Genomic DNA, 22,640 nt, shown 5'->3' on the forward strand with positions numbered 1-22,640 from the left:
ACACTAAGCCTGAGAAGGTGAGTCTGTGGCTGGAACACTAAGCCTGAGAAGGTGAGGGCTGTGGGCTGGGACACTAAGCCTGAGAAGGTGAGTCTGTGGCTGGAACACTAAGCCTGAGAAGGTGAGGGGCTGTGGGCTGGGACACTAAGCCTGAGAAGGTGAGGGGCTGTGGGCTGGGACACTAAGCCTGGGAAGGTGAGTCTGTGGCTGGAACACTAAGCCTGAGAAGGTGAGGGCTGTGGGCTGTGACACTAAGCCTGAGAAGGTGAGGGTCTGTGGGCTGGGACATTAAGCCTGAGAAGGTGAGGGGCTGTGGGCTGGGACACTAAGCCTGAGAAGGTGAGGGGCTGTGGGCTGGGACACTAAGCCTGAGAAGGTGAGGGGCTGTGGGCTGGGACACTAAGCCTGAGAAGGTGAGGGGCTGTGGGCTGGGACACTAAGCCTGAGAAGGTGAGGGTCTGTGGGCTGGGACACTAAGCCTGAGAAGGTGAGGGCTGTGGGCTGGGACACTAAGCCTGAGAAGGTGAGGGCTGTGGGCTGGGACACTAAGCCTGAGAAGGTGAGGGGCTGTGGGTTGGGACACTAAGCCTGAGAAGGTGAGGGGCTGTGGGCTGGGACACTAAGCCTGAGAAGGTGAGGGGCTGTGGGCTGGGACACTAAGCCTGAGAAGGTGAGGGGCTGTGGGCTGTGACACTAAGCCTGAGAAGGTGAGGGTCTGTGGGCTGGGACACTAAGCCTGAGAAGGTGAGGGGCTGTGGGCTGGGACACTAAGCCTGAGAAGGTGAGTCTGTGGCTGGAACACTAAGCCTGAGAAGGTGAGGGGCTGTGGGCTGTGACACTAAGCCTGAGAAGGTGAGGGTCTGTGGGCTGGGACACTAAGCCTGAGAAGGTGAGGGGCTGTGGGCTGGGACACTAAGCCTGAGAAGGTGAGGGGCTGTGGGCTGTGACACTAAGCCTGAGAAGGTGAGGGCTGTGGGCTGGGACACTAAGCCTGAGAAGGTGAGGGGCTGTGGGCTGGGACACTAAGCCTGAGAAGGTGAGGGGCTGTGGGCTGGGACACTAAGCCTGAGAAGGTGAGGGGCTGTGGGCTGGGACACTGAGCCTGAGAAGGTGAGGGGCTGTGGGCTGGGACACTAAGCCTGAGAAGGTGAGGGGCTGTGGGCTGGGACACTAAGCCTGAGAAGGTGAGGGGCTGTGGGCTGGGACACTGAGCCTGAGAAGGTGAGGGGCTGTGGGCTGGGACACTAAGCCTGAGAAGGTGAGGAGCTGTGGGCTGGGACGCCAATATTCACACTAGTGAGTCAAGCTGTGCTGGCTTGAATATGCTCTTTTAAAGAGGAAAGTGTGATGACTCATCCGCACCACTATAATGATATCATGCTATCTTTCATACATCTAGATGTGTATTAACAACTGATATTATAATGCTCTGTGGCTTACAGCAGGGATCATCAACTAGATTCAACCATGAGCAGATTTTTTGTCTTAAATGGATAGTCAGGGGGCCGTAAACATAATTACAAATAATTTGTAGACTTCAAATTTATCACAAGAAGCCCAAACAGATATAATATTTGACTAAAACGTAATAATATCAAACCTTACTTACATTTGTGTACGATCACTTAAAGTATGTGGACACCTGCTCGTTGAACATCTCATTCCAGAATCATGGGCATTAATATGGAGTTGGTCCCCCTTGCTGCTATAACAGCCTCCACTCTTCTGGGAAGGATTTCCACTAGATGTTGGAACATTGCTGTGGGGATTTGCTTCCATTCAGCTATAAGAGCATTAGTGAGGTCAGGCACTGATGTTGGGTGATTAGGCCTGGCTTGAAGTCGGCGTTCCAATTCATCCAAAGGTGTTTGTTGGGGTTGTGGTCAGGGCTCTGTGCAGGCCATTCAAGTTCTTCCACACCATCTCGAAAACCACTTTGTGCAAAGGGGCATTGTCATGCTGTTGCTACAAAGTTGGAAACACAGAATCATCTAGAATGTCATTGTATGCTGTAGCGTTAACATTTCCTTTCACTGGAACTAAGGGGCCTAGCCCGAACCATGAAAAACAGCCCCAGACATTATTTCTCCTCCACCAAACTTTACAGTTGGCACTATGCATTCGGGCAGGTAGCGTTCTCCTGGTATCCACCAAACCCATATTCGTCCGTCAGATTGTCAGATGGTGACTCGTGATTCAACACTCCAGAGAATACGTTTCCACAGCTCCAGAGTCCAATGGAGGTGAGCTTCACACCACTCCAGCTCTTGCGCTGACGTTGCTTCCAGAGGCAGTTTGGAACTCTGTAGTGAGTGTTGCAACCGCGGACAGACTATTTTTACGCTACACGCTTTAGCACTCGGCGGTCGTGTTCTGTGAGGTTGCGTGGCCTACCACTTCGCAGCTGAGCCGTTGTTGCTCTTAGGCGTTTCCTCTTCACAATAACAGCACTTACAGTTGCCCGGGGCTGCTCTAGCAAGGCAGAAATGGACTTGTTGGAAAGGTGGTATCCTTTGACGGTGCCACATTAAAAGTCACTGAGCTCTTCAGTAAGGCCATTCTACTGCCAATGTTTGCTATGGAGATTGCATGGCTGTGTACTGGATTTTGTACATCTGTCAGTTATGGGTGTGGCTGAAGTAGCCCAATCAACTAATTTGTACATTTTTATATACATTATCGTATATCTTTGGGGCGGCAGGGTAGCCTAGTGGTTAGAGTGTTGGACTAGTAACCAAAAGGTGGCAAGTTCAAATCACCAAGCTGACAAGGTACAAATCTGTCGTTCTGCCCCTGAACAGGCAGTTAACCCACTGTTCCTAGGCCGTCATTGAAAATAAGAATTTGTTCTTAACTGACTTGCCTAGTTAAATAAAGGTTAAACAAATCTCTCTATTATGCATGGGAATACTGATTTACATTTTCAAAATATAAATCACTTGGGGCTGATTTGGTGTTTTTACAGTCTTTTATGTCCAACATTCTTTTTGCTAAGATAAAATCACCAAACCCTGGCCACCAATTGGGGAAACCTGGCTTACAGTATGACATAGTGACTGTGTGTCTCTCTCTTGATCCAGAGGCCCTGGCCATGCAGTGTGTGAGGCAGATGCAGGAGCCCAGTTTCCCATGTCTGAAGTACCTGCTGGCCTGTGACACACTCCCAGCTCTTCCTGTCCCACTTGCAGGGACACAGCGCTGTGTTCTGGGACGGGGACAAGGACGACAGGTTGGTTTCTCTTTGTGTTGATTTCAGAGGTTTTCCTGGCCCGAAAAGTCTGTGTAGACTTCCTGACTGTCTGTTAAAGAGCAGTGAAGGCAGAACGCACTCACACACATACATACTGTGCACATACCTCTGTGAGAGTAACACACACACACACTCCTGTCTCTTAAAGAGCAGTGAAGGCAGAACACACACACACACACACACACACACACACACACACACACACACACACACACACACACACACACACACACACACACACACACACACACACACATACATACTGTGCACATACCTCTCTGAGAGTAACACACACACACTCCTGTCCTGTAATAAAGCTCCCAGGTGGAAAGTAATTGCTTTAGTGTTGCTCTCCCCTGTGTGTGACTGTGTGTGCTTTGGGACTGGGAGATAATCTCACCACGATAAAGGCAGCTTTCATCGCTCCATACAGGTGGTGCTAATGACTGCTATTGCCTGCAGCTGTCCTGCTGTTAACCCCATAGAGATCCTTTGTAATTCTAATACCCCTCATAGAGGTATTGCGCCAGGGCTTCCAGCATGGGAACCGACCATGAGAATGACATGATAATTGTCAGCAGGTACTACTCCGCCAGGGGAAGAAGGAGAAAGATTGAATACTGTCCTAACTCTGTGTCAGGGTAACACAGTTAAATGGTGTGTATTATCTCGGTATGACTTGTTGGACTAGTGTGTGTGTGTGTGTGTGTGTGTGTGTGTGTGTGTGTGTGTGTGTGTGTGTGTGTGTGTGTGTGTGTGTGTGTGTGTGTGTGTGTGTGTGTGTGTGTGTGTGTGTGTGTGTGTGTGTGTGTGTGTGTGTGTGTGTGTGTGTGTGTGTGTGTGTTTCTAGAAACTCTGCGATAGTGAATGTGTGTTGTCCTATAGAACTACAGTGTGGTAGTGAATGTGTGTTGTCCTATAGGAACTACAGTGTGGTAGTGAATGTGTGTTGTCCTATAGGAACTACAGTGTGGTAGTGAATGTGTGTTGTCTTATAGGAACTACAGTGTGGTAGTGAATGTGTGTTGTCTTATAGGAACTACAGTGTGGTAGTGAATGTGTGTTCCTATAGTACAGTGTGGTAGTGAATGTGTGTTGTCCTATAGGAACTACAGTGTGGTAGTGAATGTGTGTTGTCCTATAGGAACTACAGTGTGGTAGTGAATGTGTGTTGTCCTATAGGAACTACAGTGTGGTAGTGAATGTGTGTTGTCCTATAGGAACTACAGTGTGGTAGTGAATGTGTGTTGTCCTATAGGAACTACAGTGTGGTAGTGAATGTGTGTTGTCTTATAGGAACTACAGTGTGGTAGTGAATGTGTGTTGTCTTATAGGAACTACAGTGTGGTAGTGAATGTGTGTTGTCCTATAGGAACTACAGTGTTGTGTTATAGGAACTACAGTGTGGTAGTGAATGTGTGTTGTCCTATAGGGACTACAGTGTGGTAGTGAATGTGTGTTGTCCTATAGGAACTACAGTGTGGTAGTGAATGTGTGTTGTCCTATAGGAACTACAGTGTGGTAGTGAATGTGTGTTGTCCTATAGGAACTACAGTGTGGTAGTGAATGTGTGTTGTCCTATAGGAACTACAGTGTGGTAGTGAATGTGTGTTGTCCTATAGGAACTACAGTGTGGTAGTGAATGTGTGTTGTCCTATAGGAACTACAGTGTGGTAGTGAATGTGTGTTGTCCTATAGGGACTACAGTGTGGTAGTGAATGTGTGTTGTCCTATAGGGACTACAGTGTGGTAGTGAATGTGTGTTGTCCTATAGGAACTACAGTGTGGTAGTGAATGTGTGTTGTCCTATAGGAACTACAGTGTGGTAGTGAATGTGTGTTGTCCTATAGGAACTACAGTGTGGTAGTGAATGTGTGTTGTCCTATAGGAACTACAGTGTGGTAGTGAATGTGTGTTGTCTTATAGGAACTACAGTGTGGTAGTGAATGTGTGTTGTCCTATAGGAACTACAGTGTGGTAGTGAATGTGTGTTGTCTTATAGGAACTACAGTGTGGTAGTGAATGTGTGTTGTCCTATAGGAACTACAGTGTGGTAGTGAATGTGTGGAACTACAGTGTGGTAGTGAATGTGTGTTGTCCTATAGGAACTACAGTGTGGTAGTGAATGTGTGTTGTCCTATAGGAACTACAGTGTGGTAGTGAATGTGTGTTGTCTTATAGGAACTACAGTGTGGTAGTGAATGTGTGTTGTCCTATAGGAACTACAGTGTGGTAGTGAATGTGTGTTGTCCTATAGGACTACAGTGTGGTAGTGAATGTGTGTTGTCCTATAGGGACTACAGTGTGGTAGTGAATGTGTGTTGTCCTATAGGAACTACAGTGTGGTAGTGAATGTGTGTTGTCCTATACCTATAGGAACTACAGTGTGGTAGTGAATGTGTGTTGTCCTATAGGAACTACAGTGTGGTAGTGAATGTGTGTTGTCTTATAGGAACTACAGTGTGGTAGTGAATGTGTGTTGTCCTATAGGAACTACAGTGTGGTAGTGAATGTGTGTTGTCTTATAGGAACTACAGTGTGGTAGTGAATGTGTGTTGTCCTATAGGAACTACAGTGTGGTAGTGAATGTGTGTTGTCCTATAGGAACTACAGTGTGGTAGTGAATGTGTGTTGTCTTATAGGAACTACAGTGTGGTAGTGAATGTGTGTTGTCTTATAGGAACTACAGTGTGGTAGTGAATGTGTGTTGTCTTATAGGAACTACAGTGTGGTAGTGAATGTGTGTTGTCCTATAGGAACTACAGTGTGGTAGTGAATGTGTGTTGTCTTAGTGAATGTGTGTTGTCCTATAGGAACTACAGTGTGGTAGTGAATGTGTGTTGTCCTATAGGAACTACAGTGTGGTAGTGAATGTGTGTTGTCTTATAGGAACTACAGTGTGGTAGTGAATGTGTGTTGTCTTATAGGAACTACAGTGTGGTAGTGAATGTGTGTTGTCTTATAGGAACTACAGTGTGGTAGTGAATGTGTGTTGTCCTATAGGAACTACAGTGTGGTAGTGAATGTGTGTTGTCCTATAGGAACTACAGTGTGGTAGTGAATGTGTGTTGTCCTATAGGAACTACAGTGTGGTAGTGAATGTGTGTTGTCCTATAGGAACTACAGTGTGGTAGTGAATGTGTGTTGTCCTATAGGAACTACAGTGTGGTAGTGAATGTGTGTTGTCTTATAGGAACTACAGTGTGGTAGTGAATGTGTGTTGTCCTATAGGAACTACAGTGTGGTAGTGAATGTGTGTTGTCTTATAGGAACTACAGTGTGGTGAACGTAGAGACGGGTCAGGTAGAGGTGAAGAGGATGCCGTGTCCAGGAACCAGGCTGAGCTGTCAGATGAAGATGGATAACACCTTATGGACCGCCACAGAGGTTGGCCAAACAATCACTAACACTGGGGTTGGAGTTGGCCAAACAATCATTAACTCTGGGGGTGGGGTTGGCCAAACTATCCTTAACTCTGGGGTGGGGTTGGCCAAACAATCTGGGGGTGGGGTTGGCTGTAACTCTGGGGGTGGGGTTGGCCAAACAATCACTAACACTGGGGATGGGGTTGGCCAAACTATCTTTAACTCTGGGGGTGGGGTTGGCCAAACTATCCTTAACTCTGGGGTGGGGTTGGCCAAACTATCCTTAACTCTGGGGTGGGGTTGGCCAAACAATCACTAACACTGGGGGTGGGGTTGGCCAAACAATCACTAACACTGGGGATGGGGTTGGCCAAACTATCTTTAACTCTGGGGGTGGGGTTGGCCAAACAATCACTAACACTGGGGATGGGGTTGGCCAAACTATCTTTAACTCTGGGGGTGGGGTTGGCCAAACAATCACTAACACTGGGGATGGGGTTGGCCAAACTATCTTTAACTCTGGGGTGGGGTTGGCCAAACTATCCTTAACTCTGGGGGTGGGGTTGGCCAAACAATCCTTAACTCTGGGGGTGGGGTTGGCCAAACAATCACTAACACTGGGGATGGGGTTGGCCAAACAATCACTGGGGGTGGGGTGGCCAAACAATCACTAACACTGGGGATGGGGTTGGCCAAACTATCTTTAACTCTGGGGGTGGGGTTGGCCAAACAATCACTAACACTGGGGATGGGGTTGGCCAAACTATCTTTAACTCTGGGGGTGGGGTTGGCCAAACTATCCTTAACTCTGGGGGTGGGGTTGGCCAAACTATCCTTAACTCTGGGGGTGGGGTTGGCCAAACAATCACTAACACTGGGGGTGGGGTTGGCCAAACAATCACTAACTCTGGGGTGGGGTTGGCCAAACTATCTTTAACACTGGATTTACATTGCAAGTTTACAGTTTACATAGCCCTCTGTCACAATGGAAGTCAGGATGACATAAAACCTCAGACGTATAAGCCTTGTAAGGCCATAAGCCTTCTTAGGTGGATTTCATAATGTAAACAATGTACATGTTGACACCATGTCAGTACAATTGCTCTCACTATATCATAAGTATGTTCATCTCTAGTCTAACCTGTGGCTTTGGCTTTGTAGTGTGTAGGCTCAGACTGAGTTGTGTTGCTGTCATGTTACCTGGTGAAACAGCGTAAAGTCTAGTGATAACCCTAACCCCAACCCTACAGCCTTGCGTATTCTTGGCATTCTCTCAACCAAAGCTGTCATCAAGGCAAAGGATGGCTACTTTGAAGAATCTCAAATAGAACATGTATTTTGACAAATACATTTAAACTTAGTTTTTCACAATTCCTGACATTTAATCTTAGTAAAAAATTGCCCTGTCTTAGGTCAGTTAGGATCAACACTTTTTATTTTAAGAATGTGAAATGTCAGAATAATAGTAGAGAGAATGATTTATTTCAGCTTTTATTTCTTTCATCACATTCCCAGTGGATCAGACATTTACATACACTCAATTAGTATTTGGTAGCATTGCATTTAAATTGTTTAACTTGGGTCAAACGTTTTGGGTGAATTTTGGTCCATTCCTCCTGACAGAGCTGTTGTAACTGAGTCAGGTTAGTAGGCCTCCTTGCTCGCAAACGCTTTTTCAGTTCTGCCCACACATTTTCTATAGGATTGAGGTCAGGGCTTTGTGATGGCCACTCCAATACCTTGACTTTGTTGTCTTTAAGTCATTTTGCTACAACTTGGGAAGTATGCTTGGAGTCATTGTCCATTTGGAAGACCCATTTGTGACCAAGCTTTAACTTCCTGACTGATGTCTTGAGATGTTGCGTCAATATATCCACATCAATTTTCCCTCCTCATTGATGCCATCTATTTTGTGAAGTGCACCAGTCCCTCCTGCAGCAAGCACCCCCACAACATGATCCTGCCACCCCTGTGCTTCACGGTTAGGATGGTGTTCTTCGGCTTGCAAGCCTCCCCTTTTTCCTCCAAACATAATGATGGTCATTATGGCCAAACAGTTCTATTTTTCTTTCATCAGACCAGAGGACATTTCTCAAAAAAGTACGATATTTGTCCCCATGTGCAGTTGCAAACCGTAGTCTGGCTTTTTTATGGTGGTTTTGGAGCAGTGGCTTCTTCCTTGTTGAGCGGCCTTTCAGGTTATATCGATATAGGACTCGTTTTACTGTGGATATAGATACTTTTGTCACCGTTTCCTCCAGCATCTTCACAAGGTCCTTTGCTGTTGTTCTGGGATTGATTTGCACTTTTCGCACCAAAGTACATTAATCTCTAAGAGACGGAACGCGTCTCCTTCCTGAGCGGTATGACGGCTGCGTGGTCCCATGGTGTTTATACTTGCGTACTATTGTTTGTACAGATGAACGTGGTACCTTCAGGCATTTGTAAATTGCTCCCAAGGATGAACCAGACTTGTGGAGGTCTACAATCTTTTCTGAGGTCTTGGCTGATTTCTTTTGATTTTCCCATGATGTCAAGCGAAGAGGCACTGAGTTTGAAGGTAGGCCTTGAAATACATCCACAGGTAAACCTCCAATTGACTCAAATTATGTCAATGTTGGTCTCTCAGAAGCTTCTAAAGCCATGACATAATTTTCTGGAATTTTCCAAGCTGTTTAAAGGCACAGTCAACTTAGTGTATGTAAACTTCTGACCCACTGGAATTGTGATACAGTGAATTATATGTGAAATAATCTGTCTGTAAACAATTCTTGGAAAAATTACTTGTGTTATGCACAAAGTAGATGTCCTAACTGACTTGCCAAAACTATAGTTTGTTGACAAGAAATGTGTGGAGTGGTTGAAAAACAAGTTTTAATGACACCAACCTAAGTGTATGTAAACCTCCGACTTCAACTGTACATACGTGTGTGTGTGTGTGTGTGTGTGTGTGTGTGTGTGTGTGTGTGTGTGTGTGTGTGTGTGTGTGTGTGTGTGTGTGTGTGTGTGTGTGTGTGTGTGTGTGTGTGTGTGTGTGTGTGTGTGTGTGTGTGTGTGTGTGTGTGTGTTCTAGGAGCAGGAAGTGTTCATCTACAGTCTAAAGGAGATGTGTCCACTGAGCCAGCCCCAGAAACAGATCTCCTGTCCTGCTATAGTCACCTGTCTGTTCCCCGTGCCCGCCATAGACCAGGTAACTTTCCTGTTGTCACCTGTCTGTTCCCCGTGCCCGCCAGAGACCAGGTAACTCTCCTGTTGTCACCTGTCTGTTCCCCGTGCCCGCCAGAGACCAGGTAACTTTCCTGTTGTCACCTGTCTGTTCCCCGTCCCCGCCAGAGACCAGGTAACTTTCCTGTTGTCACCTGTCTGTTCCCCGTGCCCGCCAGAGACCAGGTAACTCTCCTGTTGTCACCTGTCTGTTCCCCGTGCCCGCCAGAGACCAGGTAACTGTCCTGTCCTACTGTTGTCAACTGTCTTTTCCCCGTGCCCGCCAGAGACCATGCAACTGTCCTGTCCTACTGTTGTCACCTGTCTGTTCCCCCCGTGCCCCTACTGTTGTCAGAGACGATGCAACTGTCCTGTCCTACTGTTGTCAACTGTCTGTTCTCCGTGCCCGCCAGAGACCATGCAACTGTCCTGTCCTACTGTTGTCACCTGTCTGTTCCCGTGCCCGCCAGAGACCATGTAACATACTGTTCACTACTGCCCTGTATGGTTGTCATGATACCAGTATCACAATAATACCATACTCGATTTTCCATGGCGAACACATGAAGCAGACTACTATTTGGTCCTTTAGGAACCATTCATACAATATTGTGTATAGCTTAGAAAATAAACACATTTGACTCTGGGTGATAACATAATGCTCTTTGTTTCCAAGATTAGGATTGTTTTCCTTTAGAATTGAAATTCGCATCATGTTTTGTTTCCTTGCTACCAGACTTATCGCGATACTGCTACCGTGACAACCCTATCTCAAACCATCTCCTAGACCAGTAGTTCCCGAACCGGTCCACCAGTAACCCCAACAATACACATTGTTGTTGTAGCCCCAGACAACCATACATGATTACATGGATCTGTGTGAGAAAGAATTATGGGAACCCAACCCATTGTTGTTCCATCATCTACTAAACCCCAATGTAACTCTGATACACTGGATAATCTGTGTTCTCTTATCTCTGTACTGTACAGTGTTTATACAGTAACAGAACAGCAGTTGATAATAATACGGTACCATCTAACTGCCTTCCAAACCAGCCTCACTGTTTTCACTGTTTGTAGGGATTTATTTGCGTTCTGACCATCATTAACTAACACAGCTACTGTGGTAAAAGAGGTTTTACGGTCCTCTTAACAGTAGAAATGCCAGCCCTCGAGCGGTCCCACTCTGAGCCAATGGCGCGTCTTTTTTTATTTAAATTTTTTTATTTTACCTTTATTTAACTAGGCAATTCATTATTTATTTTCAATGACGGCCGAGGAACAGTGGGTTAACTGCCTGTTCAGGGGCAGAACGACAGATTTTGTACCTTGTCAGCTCGGGATTTGAACTTGCAACCTTTCGGTTACTAGTCCAATGCTCTAACCACTAGGCTACCCTGCCGCCCCAAGAACATTCAAACAGTATAAATCCATTTAATATATGCATCCCGAAAATTTTTCCTTTGGTTGTGTTTATGAAGGTAACATTAGAATACAAACTTGTATATATTTTTTTTTTCTGCCTCCCCGACCATCCGACTGACTAAAATGGGGCAGTGGCTGAATCTAGTTGCCTACGTCTGCTGTAGGGGGATTTTAAAAAGACACTTATTGTTGCTCTGTTTCCCTGCCTCTGTATCAATTCCAAGCTGCACTAGTCCATCTCTTCATATACAATTTGACTATTGTTAATATTGTCACCCATCAGACTATTGTCAACTTAATCTTGTGTTTAGGCTAACTCTATTATTACGTGTAAAATGTATTTCAATATAGTTTAGATGGGCCATCAGCTGTGCTGTGTTAAATATACTTATTTAGGAAAAGTCAATGGCCAAGTCATTTCAAAGTGTAAATTAGTTTTGTGTCAACATGACGCTTTCAGTGCTTCTAGTGATCACTGCCTTTTTACAGGAGCACTGCCTGTTTGCCCCCCCACCTCCCCTTCACCCCCCTCTCCCTAGACCCTCAGCCCTTTGAAGTGTCCTGTGGCTGGGGTAGTCCAGGTGTTGAGTCTGACCTAGTGGAGCCTGCTGTCTGTCTGGGGATAAGGAGCTAAAGACTCTCTCACATTATACCTGCAAGGCGCTTTGATTTGCTTGCCTCGAAGAAGGGGCGCAGGAGTGTTGGATAGTTCCATTTGTTTGAACTTTGACAGAAGCAACAGCCCCAAAGTACCATAGCTCTATGTAACATATTTCTGACACGTCGGCTGTTCAGGGTGTCACACTGCAGACGTGGAGCCCCCTTTGATCTCTCCCTCCTTCCCAGAAACCCCTCCTCCACTGAAGTCAGCTGTCCAGGTGGAATAGTCCTGCTGTAGGACAACAGTAGAACAACCGCTGGTAGTTGCTAGGGGACTGCGAGTTCGTGGGAGGAACAACTCTGGGGAAAACATTCTACAGTGACACTTAGCCGCTGACCTGGTTGTATGACATGTAAATATGTTTGGGAATGACGAACGCTATCAAACGCATATTTACACTTAAATTAGAAGACCGTACAGTAGATTGATTCACTGGTTGTATTATTTACTGCAGCAGTCTTTTTACTGCCCCGCTCTCTATTCTAACTTAGTAAACAAGAATGTTTTCACCTCCGTTCATGCTTTTCATCTAGTCTTCTGTCTTTATCAAGGTTGGGATGTGTTGTTGATATCTTTACTATCTCTGTCTCTCTCTCCCTCTCCACGTCCCTTCAACCACTCTCCATTCCGTTTACACCCCCCCAACCTAACATTCTGGTCTCCTCCCACCCAAGCAGACCCAGGCGTGTGTCTTCATGGGGATGTCAGACGGTCTGGTGGCAGTGTACTCCCTAATGGATGACATGCCTGTAGAAGGAGAGACCTACCTGTGTTCTCACACCCTCAATATGACCATGTTTGGGATGGAGGACTCTGACCCCAGACAGAGACCCTACCCAGTCAGGAGCATGGTCCTGGTCCACAGTGGATCCCAGGTTGGAATAGATATATCAATATGCCGATATATCGAAATGTATCTATCTATCTAGATATTCTGATATATTTCAATATACCTGTATACCACAATGTCCAATGATGACATAGTAAATAATTGTGTACAGTAGTGAAATACCGGTAACCTCATTACAATGTTACTGGGTTAAACTCTGGTCATATTAATGGTCATAAAGTGTAAATCTTATCTCCACCTCGCTCTTCCTCCCAGCTGTGGTACTCCCATGGTCCAGGCCTGCTGGTGATCGACTGCCGGACCCTCCAGGCGGTGCATCGTCTGGACCCCTACGACCCACCATCCTCTATACAGGCCCTGGCCTCCAGCCCCTGTCTGTGGGGGGATGAGGCGGTGTGGACCCTGGACGACCACACAAACACCCTGCAGCTGTACCACGCTGCCACCTACCAGCTCTGTGCCACGTACAGGTGTGTGAGACGTGGGTGGGTGGGGTGAGGTAGTGTTAGACTAATGGGTAGAAAACAGCTATAAGATACGCTGGTGGTAGGTAGGACACAGCTAGGCTGGTGGTAGGTAGGACACAGCTATAAGATACGCTAGTGGTAGGTAGGACACAGCTATAGGATACGCTGGTGGTAGGTAAGGACACAGCTATAGGATACGCTGGTGGTAGGTAGGACACATCTATAGGATACGCTGGTGGTAGGTAGGACACAGCTATAGGATACGCTGGTGGTAGGTAGGACACAGCTATAGGATACGCTGGTGGTAGGTAGGACACATCTATAGGATACGCTGGTGGTAGGTAGGACACATCTATAGGATACGCTGGTGGTAGGTAGGACACATCTATAGGATACGCTGGTGGTAGGTAGGACATCTATAGGATACGCTGGTGGTAGGTAGGACACATCTATAGGATACGCTGGTGGTAGGTAGGACACATCTATAGGATACGCTGGTGGTAGGTAGGACACAGCTATAGGATACGCTGGTGGTAGGTAGGACACATCTATAGGATACGCTGGTGGTAGGTAGGACACATCTATAGGATACGCTGGTGGTATACGCTGGATACGCTGGTGGTAGGTAGGACACATCTATAGGATACGCTGGTGGTAGGTAGGACACATCTATAGGATACGCTGGTGGTAGGTATAGGATACGCTGGTGGTAGGACACATCTATAGGATACGCTGGTGGTAGGTAGGACACATCTATAGGATACGCTGGTGGTAGGTAGGACACATCTATAGGATACGCTGGTGGTAGGTAGGACACATCTATAGGATACGCTGGTGGTAGGTAGGACACAGCTATAGGATACGCTGGTGGTAGGTAGGACACATCTATAGGATACGCTGGTGGTAGGTAGGACACATCTATAGGATACGCTGGTGGTAGGTAGGACACATCTATAGGATACGCTGGTGGTAGGTAGGACACATCTATAGGATACGCTGGTGGTAGGTAGGACACATCTATAGGATACGCTGGTGGTAGGTAGGACACATCTATAGGATACGCTGGTGGTAGGTAGGACACATCTATAGGATAAGCGGTACAAATACACAGCCAAGACACAGCCAAGACACAGCCAAGACACAATTTATAATAGGGATCCATAATAAATACAAATACACAGCCAAGACACAATTTTACTATGCAACAGACCATGTGACCAATACATACACATAATACAAATGTAATTTCGTCATTCCAGCTGTGGAGACGCCAACCCTCTCCGGGACGTGTTCACTGTACAGCGACCTGCAGGGGTTACCATGGCTACTAGTCCTGACCTTGACTCAAAGAGGAAGAGTCTAGATGAGGAGGAGGAGGAATGTCCAAACGACAAAGTGACGCTGATCTACAGCGAGGAGGCGGGAACTCAGATCATCCAGCACCAGGATTCGCTGACGGACTACTGCGCCATCTCCTCTGACTCCACCCCTCCGCTGGGATTTGACCGATCCGGCCCCTTGTCAGAGCCGCTGGGATTGGACAGAACCAGTTCCTGCGCGCTCAGCTCATTGGCTAGTTCCAGCAGTATGCCTTTTTCCACTGAGGAGGAAGAGAGGCCTCAGGACCACCCAGACGACCCTGACCCTGTGGTGAACTCTGACCCCACCACAACCTTTACCACCACTCCCCCCCACCTGCAGGCCCTCACTGTGCTGGCTGTCAATGGAACCCTTTGGATCCCCAGGTACCCACAATGCTACACACACAAACCCAGCATGTCACACTGTCTTACAACACACTTTTTTGCAGTCAAGAAAAAATTGCTATACCATATTTAGGTGGTTCCTGAGACATTAACACTCCTCCAGGCGTTGTGAGATCTGATACTGCAACATTTCCATCTGGTCTGTCTGGTCCTACTCCAATCTGTTTTGGATGTAAGCACTAGTTGTTATTTAGGGGAAGTTGTGTTTCCATAGCTCGGGCTGACACTGAAGGCATGAAGAGCAGAATCAACAACCTCTGAAATATCTGAACGGTTCCTTTTGTGAAGGAAAAGGCTTTTTAGAAAAGGCCCAAATGTCCCAGTCTGGATCCAGGTCAGGGTCTTTTTCTGGCCCAGAGTAGACTTGTTTTGGGCCAGGCATCAGAGGGTGAAACACTAAGGTCTATCTATGTCTTTAGGCCAAACACTGATTGCTACCGTTAGTTGTTGTGCTAGTCAGCTATAGCTTGTTCTCTATCCAACCTTCTAGTTAAGGGTGAGCCAATATATTTTATCATGGCTTTGTCTTGTCCCTCTGCAGCAGACACGTTTTGGGCTTCTTTGTCATTATTGAGCCAATACTCGAATCAGCAAGAAGTGATTTGAATCAGAGTATAATTAGAATCTATTAGTAGAATCTACGTGGTCAGCCCCACTGAAACACTACCTATTTGACTCTGCCAAGAACAGATCTTTAGTCACTACTGTGTTGTGTTCCAGGAGTGGTGGTGACGTGATGGTGATCGAGGTCCAGCGGCAGACAGGACAGCTCAGGGGGCGTGTCATCGCTGTGCTCTGCCCCCCTGGAACTTCCTCTTACGGGTGAGGTCATATCCTGTCAGGAAGGCTGTTTCTCAATAGTCTAAAAGGACAGTTTGAGATGCATCCACTCTTTTTGATAGCCAGTGAGGTGTGTAGACTGTCTGTCCAATCAGCTTCCACCATGCTGATGGAACAGCCAGTTACAAATCCACTCCTAGCCCCACCCCCTAGACAATGCTTTTAAATATGAGAAGTCTGGATAGGTTTTGTGAATATGGTAATAGCCCTCCCTTGCCCTCTGATAGGCTAGATCAGGGCTGCTGCCTTGGAGCGCTACCGTCCTGCAGGGTTTCAGTCCAACCGTTATTTAACACACCGTAGTCTATTAGCTGCTTACCAAGACCTTAACTAGCTGAATCAGGTATGTCAGGTTGGGCCTGGACTGAGACCTACAGGACGGTATATCTCCAGGAAGAGGGTGGAGCAGCACTGGCCTCAATGATATTTCCTTTGGGATCCATAGGATGTACCCATAGGATGTACCCAATCCATAGGATGTACCCAATCCATAGGATGTACCCAAGCCATAGGATGTACCCAATCCACAGGATGTACCCAATCCACAGGATGTACCCAATCCACAGGATGTACCCAATCCACAGGATGTACCCAATCCACAGGATGTACCCAATCCATAAGATGTACCCAATCCATAAGATGTACCCAATCCATAGGATGTACCCAATCCACAGGATGTGCCCAATCCACAGGATGTACCCAATCCACAGGATGTACCCAATCCATAGGATGTACCCAATCCACAGGATGTACCCAATCCACAGGATGTACCCAATCCATAAGATGTACCCAATCCATAGGATGTACCCAATCCACAGGATGTACCCAATCCACAGGATGTACCCAATCCACAGGATGTACCCAATCAATCCCAATCAGGATGTACCCAATCCACAGGATGTACCCAATCCACAGGATGTACCCAATCCATAGGATGTACCCAATCCATAGGATGTACCCAATCCACAGGATGTGCCCAATCCACAGGATGTACCCAATCCACAGGATGTACCCAATCCATAGGATGTACCCAATCCATAGGATGTACCCAATTGTAGAGGCTACCGTATGGGTTCATGCTCTAAAGCAGGTATCCCATTCCTAGCCTTCGAGAGCCACAGTGTCTGTTGACGACAGCTTCTCCTTCAGTAGTAGCCTTTACATCCTGCCGAGCAGAGCCGTACTGGGCTGGCCTGGTTACGTACCCACCATAGTAGCTGTAACCCTGCTGGAATAGACTGTCTGAGCCAGCACAGTTCCGTTGGGGTCGGCACGATAGTGTAAGATATTATACACCTTTGGCCTTAATGGCAAAGCTGTATAATTACCCCCATGTATTTACCATAAACGCCTCATTTGGGGATTTTACGGTATTGTACTATGCTTTCTGTTGCTCTTTTTTTGTGTCGTCATTAGCACATGCTGATTTATAGGCACATTGAACCATGTCGCACGCCGTAGTTTAAAGCCTGGATAACGATGATGTCATATCTGTTCTTAAATCTTTTTTGCACCTTGGCCATTGTCTGGGAAGCAGAACAGAGACCCTCCATGCTCCAGGAAGTGCAGTTGAAGACACCTGCTGTAAATTATAGTCACTTTCAAATAGATTGCACCACACAAAGAATCCCCAATGCAATTATAACATCCAACGAAACAGTGTGGGAAAGTACTCCATTGATTAACCCATTACAGTCTAAGCCTGGGGAAAGAGGGGGTGGGGGTTCTACTAAGATATATGGAATTGTTTTAAGAAGGTCATACCAAGGATCATTTAGTTATTTGATTTAGAATTGTAATACAGGGGCGGAACCAAATGTCAGGGCAATGTCTTTCTACCGTAACACCGGCACATTGCCCCGTCTAAGCCACGGAATGCATCCCAAATGGCACCCTTTGCTCTATAGAGTGCACTACTTTTGACCAGAACACCTATGGGCCCTATGTAGGGCATGGGGTTCCATTTGGGATCCAGCCATGGTGTTAACAGTGAAAATCCGTCCTCATTCCAGACCTGTGGAGTGTTGGACCTCTTTATCTGCTGTAGCAAAGTAGGCCAGCAGAACTGTCTGGCTACATCCCAAATGGACCCCTAGTCCATATGTAGTAGCACCCTGTTCCCTATTGTGTGCCCTGGTCAAAAGTATTGCACGACATAGGGAATAAGGTGCAATTTGGGACGTACACACTTTCTGGCACAGCAAGAAAAGGAGCTGGAGATTATTTTGCTGATTCAGCTTCAATAAAGACCCAGCAGAGATCCCTCATCATGTGCTTAACGGGGTTTTTCTCTGCTCTGTAATTATTCCTATAAACGTCCCAGCAGCTGTTTTAGCTACAGCAGAAGAGGACTTCTGTCTGAAGTGCATGCGTGTACGTGTGTCAGTGTGTGTGTGTGAGGTTTTAGCAGCAGGCAATGAAAGGGCCACCCAAAGCCGAGGTCCTTAATAAGCAGTGGTTGTCAGGGGGTTAGTGCTATCTAGGATCCTTAGGACATCCTTAACCCATACCCTAACTTTAACATTAACCCTTACCTTAGCCATTTCAATTTCAACTTCAATATAGATCCCATTTAGACTAGTAGCACCAGGGACAGGTTGAGGTCTGGCCATAGGGTGACAGGAAAGGCTGTGAGAAACACGCTGGAGATTCTGGGCTTGTTTCACATCCACTGTAGATTGACTCGTTATGTAGATGACTCGTTATTTAGGATGCAAGGTGATTTGTAGATCAATCAGTCACTATTACCCACAATGCACCACATATGTAATGCTATCGAACACGGTCTCTGTATCAATTTCATCCCATTTGAAACAAACTACAACTTAGGCTTTACAGGGCATTACGAAAGTCTTCATCATTCTCTATGGCGATACCGCTATTGTGTTGTAGATGGCATGTAACCATCAGTGTTGTAATGGCATGTAACCATCAGTGTTGTAATGGCATGTAACCATCAGTGTTGTAATGGCATGTAACCATCAGTGTTGTAATGGCATGTAACCATCATTGTTGTAATGGCATGTAACCATCATTGTTGTAATGGCATGTAACCATCATTGTTGTAATGGCATGTAACCATCATTGTTGTAATGGCATGTAACCATCATTGTTGTAATGGCATGTAACCATCATTGTTGTTGTAGTCTTGGTAAGCTACAACACATGAAACAACAGTGTTGTGTAACCATCAGTGTTGTAGATTGCAGTGCGTACCAGAGAGGATGATGGTAGTCTTGGTAAGCTACAACACATGAAACAACAGTGTTGTGTAACCATCAGTGTTGTAGATTGCAGTGCGTACCAGAGAGGATGATGGTAGTCTTGGTAGCTACAACACATGAAACAACAGTGTTGTGTAACCATCAGTGTTGTAGATTGCAGTGCGTACCAGAGAGGATGATGGTAGTCTTGGTAAGCTACAACACATGAAACAACAGTGTTGTGTAACCATCAGTGTTGTAGATTGCAGTGCGTACCAGAGAGGATGATGGTAGTCTTGGTAAGCTACAACACATGAAACAACAGTGTTGTGTAACCATCAGTGTTGTAGATTGCAGTGCGTACCAGAGAGGATGATGGTAGTCTTGGTAAGCTACAACACATGAAACAACAGTGTTGTGTAACCATCAGTGTTGTAGATTGCAGTGCGTACCAGAGAGGATGATGGTAGTCTTGGTAAGCTACAACACATGAAACAACAGTGTTGTGTAACCATCAGTGTTGTAGATTGCAGTGCGTACCAGAGAGGATGATGGTAGTCTTGGTAAGCTACAACACATGAAACAACAGTGTTGTGTAACCATCAGTGTTGTAGATTGCAGTGCGTACCAGAGAGGATGATGGTAGTCTTGGTAAGCTACAACACATGAAACAACAGTGTTGTGTAACCATCAGTGTTGTAGATTGCAGTGTGTACCAGAGAGGATGATGGTAGTCTTGGTAAGCTACAACACATGAAACAACAGTGTTGTGTAACCATCAGTGTTGTAGATTGCAGTGCGTACCAGAGAGGATGATGGTAGTCTTGGTAAGCTACAACACATGAAACAACAGTGTTGTGTAACCATCAGTGTTGTAGATTGCAGTGCGTACCAGAGAGGATGATGGTAGTCTTGGTAAGCTACAACACATGAAACAACAGTGTTGTGTAACCATCAGTGTTGTAGATTGCAGTGCGTACCAGAGAGGATGATGGTAGTCTTGGTAAGCTACAACACATGAAACAACAGTGTTGTGTAACCATCAGTGTTGTAGATTGCAGTGCGTACCAGAGAGGATGATGGTAGTCTTGGTAAGCTACAACACATGAAACAACAGTGTTGTGTAACCATCAGTGTTGTAGATTGCAGTGCGTACCAGAGAGGATGATGGTGGTCTTGGTAAGCTACAACACATGAAACAACAGTGTTGTGTAACCATCAGTGTTGTAGATTGCAGTGCGTACCAGAGAGGATGATGGTAGTCTTGGTAAGCTACAACACATGAAACAACAGTGTTGTGTAACCATCAGTGTTGTAGATTGCAGTGTGTACCAGAGAGGATGATGGTAGTCTTGGTAAGCTACAACACATGAAACAACAGTAGCAGGAAGATAATTTGTGGGTGTGTATATGATGCATGGTTAAGCACGCAACACGGCAACAAGCTATGTGGAAGCCTTCCCTCTTCCCAGAGTGTTTGTGTCATGTCCTACATAAATCAGGAGGGCGGTGATTGACCTGTTTGTGTCATTTCTGGAAAGTATGTATTAACCTGGCACTTTAAACACAGATCTAAGATTCTGAGTTAAAGTCAGCTTTTAGGGAAGGTAAGTTCATTCTAAATGTGTGCCTTAGGGCACCTTCTACCTAGAGGTAGGAATCCTATGTAAACAGGGTGTTGTGTGTACCCCTCAGTGTACTCCTCAGTGTACTCCTCAGTAGCCTTCCAGGGAACCTCTTGTCAGTAAAGCCTGGCTACTTCTAGGAAGAATCCACACATCCACACTCATTTCAATGTTTAACTCTCTCTTTCCCTCCTCCCTATTTCACCCTTCTCTCTTTCTATTACTCTTCCCTCCCTCTCTTTCTCCCTCGCTCTTTACCCCCTCTCTCTCTCTCTTTACCCCCTCTCTCTCTCTCAGGACCCTGGAGGAGGCCGCACTGGTGGCAAAGGACACGGTTGTGTGTGGCTTTCGCAATGAAAATAGGGCCTGGTGCCTGTGTGTCTGGCGGGGCTGGGGCCCCGTGAGCTAGAGGTCTTCTACCAGTCCTACGAGGAGCTGGGGAGGCTGGAGACCAGCATGAGGAAAAGAAGGTAGCCGTTGTACAGCACCGGCCGTGGTGTCCCAGGCAGAGGCTAGCAGTCACAGAATCATAGCTCTCTGTCTGTCTCTGTGTGTGTGTGAGAGAGAGAGAGCGAGAAAATTCACAGGCCCCCAGTGTTCAGAGCAGGGGGCCGCGGAGCTATGACATCAGAGTGACAAGGAGGGGTGAGGGAGATGGTGAAGCAAAAGAGAGGACAGGAGAGATTGGTATATGTTGAGAGGAGACTCAGGAATGGGGGGGGGGTGCCTCATCCTGTCATAGCTTGGGCCCAAACCCCCTGTGTGCCCCCAACACACCCCACACTTCCCCCTCTGGAGCATCACTAAGATGGATTGACTACCAGTTAAACCTGAGCCTGAAGATAGAAGGGACTAGGGTTGCAATTTTCCGGTAACTACCAAAAATGACAGGTTTTCAAGAAATCCAGAATCTACCAACCAGGATTTGTGGAAAACCTGGGGATTTTGGGAAGGTTCCTGGAGTTGTGCAACCATAAAACAGATGGTAGGACAAAACGGGCCGTAAAGACACGTGTCCCAGATCTACTGAACACAGAGTCTCCTCACTTCACAGGACAGTGGAACGTAACACTCAACTGGGTTGTGTGTGTGAGATATATGAGTAAACAACACCGTGAGCAGTTCCGTTTCCTCATATGCCATCTCCCAACAGACTAAGGACACAGCAGAAAGGACTTACCCCTGCCCTGCAGTATAGAGACTGGGACTGTCTCTAAACCAATGACACTCTCCTATACCAATCTCTCACACTAGCTCAGATAGACATTAGATGAAGGGTTCATTAGATTTTAAACATGTTCTGCTGCTGGGCTAAACTCTGACTTGTGCATTTAACAAGTAACAAAACTGTAGACAGAAGTCAGGGTTAACTATGTGTAGGAGTTTGCCCTTCGGTTTGATGTCCGTCAGTTTTACTTCAAGTGTTGGTGCTTGAAGTTGCCAGTACTATATTGTGTATTGAGTCTGCACCCCAAATGGCACCCTATTCCCTACATAGTGCACTATGGGCCCTGGTCAAAAGTAGTGCACTGAGTAGGGTTCCATTTGGGACATCCAGTGTGTTGATACCAACATGGGAGGGTTTGCTAACTTCACTGCTGTGTCAGTGAGATGGTGTTCATTTCTGGTGTAATATGTTCAAATCCTCTTCAGTGTAAATATACTGTACGACCATGAATAAACTTCTTCTCATAGTAGAAGCCTGTGTTGAATGGAAGTTTATTGACCTCTTATCCAACCTGCCTGCTGTGTCTATCGAATGGGATCAACTAAATGTTGCTTGTAAGAGACTTGCCTGCATCCCCCAATCTCCTACATTTGACTATCCTCTCCTTCTCTCCCAAGACTCTCTTTTCCCCCTTTCTCTCTCCTTCTCTCCTTCTCCTTCTCTCCCCCTATCTCTCCTTCTCCCCCCTCTTTCCTTCTCTCCCCCTCTCGCTCTCCTCTCCCAAGACTCTCTTTCCCCCTCTCTCTCTCCTTCTCT

General features: G+C 46.4%; 1 pseudogene across 1 annotated transcript in view; it reads left to right on the plus strand.

Moving 5' to 3' along the window:
- Positions 1–22,350, plus strand: part of LOC124026034 — a 23,276-nt pseudogene extending 926 nt beyond the window's left edge. Inside the window, exons 2-9 of the transcript XR_006837239.1 lie at positions 3,083–3,229; positions 6,520–6,637; positions 9,689–9,805; positions 12,583–12,780; positions 13,011–13,225; positions 14,482–14,967; positions 15,709–15,810; positions 20,954–22,350. The product of XR_006837239.1 is annotated as a leucine-rich repeat serine/threonine-protein kinase 1-like (transcript). The remainder of the gene's footprint in view (positions 1–3,082; positions 3,230–6,519; positions 6,638–9,688; positions 9,806–12,582; positions 12,781–13,010; positions 13,226–14,481; positions 14,968–15,708; positions 15,811–20,953) is intronic.
- Positions 22,351–22,640: the final 290 nt, after the last annotated feature.

This window comes from Oncorhynchus gorbuscha, unplaced genomic scaffold, assembly GCF_021184085.1.
Source record: "Oncorhynchus gorbuscha isolate QuinsamMale2020 ecotype Even-year unplaced genomic scaffold, OgorEven_v1.0 Un_scaffold_2519, whole genome shotgun sequence".
In the NCBI taxonomy this organism is placed as follows: domain Eukaryota; kingdom Metazoa; phylum Chordata; class Actinopteri; order Salmoniformes; family Salmonidae; genus Oncorhynchus; species Oncorhynchus gorbuscha.